A 6,521-nucleotide genomic window follows, 5' to 3' on the forward strand; every position below is an offset into this window, starting at 1 on the left:
TCTCACTAAAGCAAAGCGTAAGGCGCCTCTACCTGAAGAGGAGAGCGACTCGGAAGCATCTGAGGAAGAGGCTCAGCAAAGAAAGATGTACTGCGCTTGATATTGCCACATGCTCTCGTTTCTTTCTGTGTTTCATGTTACCGCCCCCTTACACGTGTTACTATCGCCCTGCGCAAGCCGCGCCAGAATGTCTGGGAACATTCGAGATTGTAGTAGATCATTTTGTTAGATTGCGCACGTGACGCGAATAGTCAAGATTATTCCAGAGCTTGTGCGAGCACCAGTGATAAGGCTGGAAAGTTCGATGCGTGATGTAAAAAAGACGGCGCGTCCCAGCGATGAGCAGTTTTCTCAACGGCCCACGCTCTGTTCGCCGCTATCAGTGTACAGTGTGTATTGCTGTAGTTTGACTTTCATGTTCCCGGCCACAAGTTCGGCCAAATAAAAGATTCATCTTCGATACGCTGACTCCTGCCTTCGTCGACGTCACGATCTCGTAACAATATACCGGTAAGGGTAATTTTCGACCGTCTGCGTAAAAGCTGTTGTACTTGTATAGGCAGTCACTGCATCTCAAAAAAATCTCCGATCACCATAAAAGAGGTCACCAGATGTGCGATATTGTACCTTAAAGGAGGAACAATGTACGTAGGTCGGTTTCATAACTATCGGAATTAGCTCAAATACTTTTTATGCACTTTTATTGAATGCTGATACCGGCGAGTTTCCGTGGATCCAAATCACGGTGCAAGAAATACTTAGTTGAGCGCGCCGGACTGAGGACCGTTGCGGGCTGCTGGCAAATTTCGCAAAGCACCTCCGGCACGTGGGCGACGGTTTCCGAATCTGAAAAACCGAGTTATCGCGTGATAGCGACCACCGGACACGTCTCGCGAACGGCCCGTTTCGTCGCTCATAGCGTCGTTCGTCGCTGTGCAGTTCATTTTTGCGCATATGTGGTTTGGGCTTCTCTGTCCACGTGCTACTTTAGCCGTACAGCGCACGCAATTTTCTTGTTGCTGCCGTTGCTTTTTGAGCTCATTTTTGAAACTGTCATATTGGTCAAGCGTTTTTGCGCTGCGAAAGAATGGGCAAGTGCTTTGTGTCCTTTTACAAAAGTGATTACAAATCTTTCAAAGAGGAGTACGCGCTTTTCACGCCGCCAGCTAACAAAGAAAGGCTTCAGGCATGGAGACGTGCCATACCGCGAAAAGAACGCGTGCTGCAAAGGACACATCGTGTGTGCGAAGACATTTCGCTGAACGTGATAAGAGGATGATATCTCTTCTGCTAAATACGTCAGGCACCGTTGCATTCGTCATATTTGCTATATGCCCACTGGTTAACTGGAAGAGCTTCAACAGTAGGCGCAGGCTCCGGCCGCTGTGCAAACGGTGACGTTGCGTCCGCTTGAACGGGTCGTAGAGCGTCTCGACGCGCGCGGTTGTCAAGGTAGCCTACCGGGTCGAAGTTGGTAGCCCCACCTCTCGGGCTTCTTGCAAAGCAGCACATTATCGCACAACGGGCAGTATTGGCGTTCGCTCACCTAATGTATTTCTTGCACCGTGATCCAAACTATACTGAAATGGTTTGACTAAGGGCAGGCTAATGCAGCGTATACAGTGAAACAAGTTTCGTTTTCGTTTTAATGCCCGCAAATTCTTTCTCGCTTAACAAACAGCTAGAGTGGGGCGTTCAGGATTCTTCAATGTTCCAACGTCTTGAACCTATTTCGGGTGATTTACAGATGACTCGACGAAAACATCTATTCGACGGATAGTCGAAGATGCTGTCAAAAATTGTAAATGACGCACAAACGTTCTTTATTTTGTTTCATGTTAAGGACATTGCAAAATGGTTTGTGGAATTCATAGCCATTTTGATCCCAGGCTATCAGTTGCTGCAGAGAACTCTTCAGTGAAATTGTTCTGTGTGGTTGTAACAGCAAACAACATACGGGCGGTCATTGACACAAATATTTACACAGTCATGAAACATAATGATATAGGGCAGAAAAAGAAGACGACTCATATTTCGTTATGGCACAAAAAAGCCAGTGCCAATTAGCCAAACTCTATGCCCACACAACGCACGCACACACGCGCGCATTTGAGGAACAATGATAACTTCTTCGGGTAAAGTTGCCAAAGTGAAGTAAAGCATTTGCGGAGGGTCTATTACACTTCTTTAACTGAATATAACTGAATATGACTGAACATGACTGATCGTGAAAGTTTGTGCAACACATAAAAAGCATCTTATTTGCCTTTGTGTATTCAACAACGTTAAAATGTGCAGCGTCTGTTAACGTGCTATTTATAGGCAGTATTTCAACGTACTGCATTTGAATGAAGCAGACGCAGATGCTGCATTCGAGAACTGATCGTAACGTTAAAAGGCACTCAGATATCTCGAAATGTTACTCATAACGTCCGAACTTTTTTGGCGCGCTTGCAGCGCGCGACGTGACCTTAAAGAGACACTAAAGAGAAACAATGAATTGGTTTAGATTGATAAAGTGTGTTCGGAGAACTCTTGTGTACTTTATTTCACCACCATAGGTTTATTATTAGAGCAGAAAACTAAGTTCAAAGTTTCATTTTTAAATTTCGCGCCGAACTTCGTAATTCGTGACGTAAAGGATTTCAAAGAGCATTTAACGTATTTTGGCGCCACTGGCTCGACGAAATTTCCACAAACTCGTCATGTCAAGTCTCTGGCCCCCTCAGAGTACAACGTACTTCGATTTAACCGATTAGAAACTACGTAGGCCCAAGAAGGCGCCGTCAAAAATATGCGACGTCACGGCAAATGGTTCGGGAATTCTAATGTGGCGTCGACACCTGTATTTTCTTTTTGCGCATTTTCTCGCTAATTAAGCGTCTCCTCGCAGAAACTGTGGTGTCTTTGGCATCGTGGAAGACTACTTTACTAATGCGAGAAAAATCGTTTTGCTCTTTAGTGTCCCTTTAAGGGAGGACTGAACTCATTTGTGTCTAGCTGCATATCGTTTTAACGCTACCTACGTCTCCACTTGATCTCTGTTGCCTGGCGTGCGTCATGTTGAAAACTCACTGGGTCCCTCATGGACTCTCCTTAGATGACTCGAAGGCGAAAGCCACCTTTCTCTTCTCACTGCATTTCATTGATCACCCCTTCCCCGAACGTTTTCGGCCTCTAGCGTGGTTTCGCACTGCCTCCGAGATCGGAGGCATTGCAAGCTTTCTGCATCTCACATACCTCATGGATAGGCCCACCTAAGACGGAGCGACAATGTCAAGTGATGACGTCACAAAATTTCCACGATATTTCACGTTATGATGACGTCATATGGTTACGTCACTACGTGATTATGACTTTCTGCTTAGCTCGTTTTCACGGCGTTGCGGAAAACGCAAAATTTTCGCGATTTTTCACGTCAAGTTGACGCCATATGGTCACTTCACTAGGTCACGATTTTCTGCATAGCTCGTTTTGACGACGACGCTGACTGTCACTTTGCTTGTTTATTGAGGCATCGAAGGCCTTCGCCTTAACATATACCCAGCAGCCGCTTCTAAACACACGCAGCTGAAATACAGTGTTTGCCGTTGAGCCCAATAATTATCATCAAGGAACCTAAAAAGATATAGGATCGTCGCTGAGAGAAACGTCGCAGAGTGATGTCTCCTGCGAGCATATCACAAGCGCAGACACTGTTGGTCGTATTGTTGTTCAGCTTGCAGGTTAATAATCAACGCGCTTCGGCAAGTTTCGGTGGAAACGCCATGCTCGGGTTTTAACTGAGTCCTGATAACAAATCAGCGTTCACTCGACACTGACAAAATGGAGGTACCCAAAAGATGTTTTCGGCGTATGGACAAGCAGAACCGACGCTAGCCAAGTGCCATCGCCACATCTGGCATTAGACGACGCCATACAATCACTGCCACCACGGTCGTCATTTACAATCACAACTGTTGATGTGATACACTTTTCGTCATTATTGCAGCGGTTCAATTCTATAATCAGTGTGTTTCACTGACGCTGCCGCCTATGCTGATACTGCTGACGCTTTTCATTTTGCTCTAGCACGTGTTCACGCTGCTCTTCAGCAGTCCTACTTATGCTCGATGTAAGTGTAGCGGAGCCACACTAATGCTTAAACCCGTTCTTTTTGGGGCGCAAATGAAGTAACAGCCTTGCCAGCTGCGGTTGGGTTGAGCCGAACGACCTCCGTCTAAACGCTCGCAACTGCTGATGCACCTTCTCTAGTAGCGTCAGTCCGTACGTCCCCTGAGTGGCCGCAGCCGGAAGTGCTGCCTTCTTTCAAGCAAACGACAGAAGCAGTCTCTCTGCGTCCGTAAACTATAGATGTGAAACGTTTAATGTTACGCTACAAGTATTCAACTGACACATCCTTTGGTACTTGCATCGGAGCGCTGGCAGCGTTCTGAAGGATCAGTACAACAGAGATGTGAATAGAAATGTGGTCACGTTTGTAGGATAGGGGCTGTGGCGAAGCGGTAATTGATAAATTGCGGTCCCAATAGTAAGACAGGATGTTAGCGTAGAGCTGTATATAAGTAGAGGTGGGTTTCAAATAAACTGTCCAAACTAATGCACGCCGAAATATGCATCCGCTGCAAGCACACACTACCTCCTTTGAGAGCGGTGCCAAGACGAACCGAAGGAAGTCCGTAGGATTGTGGGTTGTTTTGCACGAAGAGACTGCTTCGATGGGCGCTGAACACGTGCAGCTGAAATTTGAGCGAGTTCGTTACATTCACAGTGAAACTGAGTGCCATATCGCATGTGCTTTATTTAAAGGAGGGGAGACAGAGCTCTAATTAAGGAGTGCTCAAGTTTCCTATAGCTGTCGTTCCTTGTGGTGCCAGTGAAAACGAAAGGAGTAATCCATTTGTCTAGAAGGCATTTAGTGAACGTATCTAGGAGCCCAGCAGGTAAACGCCACATTGGCTTTGTAGCAATAGTAGATAACTTTTATTTTGTTGTGTAACAGCGGTCTTGTTTAAGCTTTTCGTTCCTCCGTTTCGTGTGACCAGAAAACATAGCTGCGCATAGCACGTGCAACGCAATAACTCGGTCGGCACGCTCTCTTCGACCTCTTCTTCATCTTAGAACTGAAAATGAGTAAAGGCGGTTTGTTCTTGGCAACGTACATTCGAGAAATTCGGATACAACCAAAATAGAAAACAAAAGAGGAGCACAGATGGTTGGTAGTCACAATGTTTTAGTGGTCACAAGGCCTACACGGATTGATCCCTAGAAAGCGGGGCCGCATTTGCTCTCACTTAGCGTAGTACATGTGCTCTGAATCGTTTACTCTTTGCTCTGAACACAGAACAGATAAACGCAAGAGAACAAAGAGCGTCATATTATCTGCGAAAAGGAGTAACCGGCGCTATAAATAAGCGCAGACATCCCCTAAACACCATATAATAAATAAACAAAAAAACTAGAGAAAGAAACATACAGGAAAAGAGCGAGATAGGTCCTTGCTAATTAAGACCATGCCAGTCATGGGCATGATAATTAGCATCGTGAAAATTAAGACCATGCTCATTACGATTTCGCGAATTACCACAAGGCTAAATAAGACCTTGCTATTCACAAAATTCTAGTTAAGACCGCGCTAATTAGGTTAACGTTAATCGGGTTCATGCTAATGAAGAAAATTAGTGCAAGTTGCCCACATTGTTTTGCTTCCGTTGTCACAGAGGGTGGAACACTTAGTCCAGTGCTTCATTTAATGCAATACGGCTGGCCTGCTATATCAGTCCTCACTGGTCTTCGAGGGCTATGCTGGAAAAAGCGGTTTCCACTGAGGGTGAACGATTGGATATTCTAGGTTGGGCAAGTGGCTTGGGACATTTGAGCCAGGACTACAAAAGTGATGGGTGACCCCTATAGAAACGACATTGATCTAGGTACAGGTTTGGGTAAAAAGTGGTGGACTGCAAGGCTGGGCAACGTATTAGTTTGGATGCGACGCCGAGAGGTAGCATCTGCACGGGTTCTTTTGTACTTTTAGAGCTTAGTCGGTGCTGAAGCAACTATCGTTTTACGTTTTTATACGGGTCCGCGGGCATTCGAGCATGAGGCATGCCCCATACCAATGCTTGCGAGGAGCGGGTTCAGTGTACTTACGACAAAAGCGTTTTTGGCCATCTCAGATGTGAAGCGGAAGTAGCGGAATAGCTCACAATGTGGATAAACCGCTTTCACACGCCGAGGGCACACATCTGTAAAGCATCGTGTGGACTTTGTTGAAGCCGTCACTGATGACGATGATGAATTATGGCTGAACACTTCCTATTGAGTGGAAGCTCCAAACCACCCACTCGTTACGCAATTCGCATTATGTGAGCCCTGGTAGTTATTTTACTCGTCTACCACGCGTTGCTACACCTGTTAACCGCTGCGGTGGCTACATGGTAGAGCGTTCATTTCCTATGTGGTACGTACCGGGTTTGATTCAGTGCTGACCGAAAACCCACTCTTTTTCCTCAAAGGTTGTT

The sequence above is a fragment of the Rhipicephalus sanguineus genome, chromosome 7, assembly GCF_013339695.2.
Source record: "Rhipicephalus sanguineus isolate Rsan-2018 chromosome 7, BIME_Rsan_1.4, whole genome shotgun sequence".
Taxonomy (NCBI): Eukaryota; Metazoa; Arthropoda; class Arachnida; order Ixodida; family Ixodidae; genus Rhipicephalus; species Rhipicephalus sanguineus.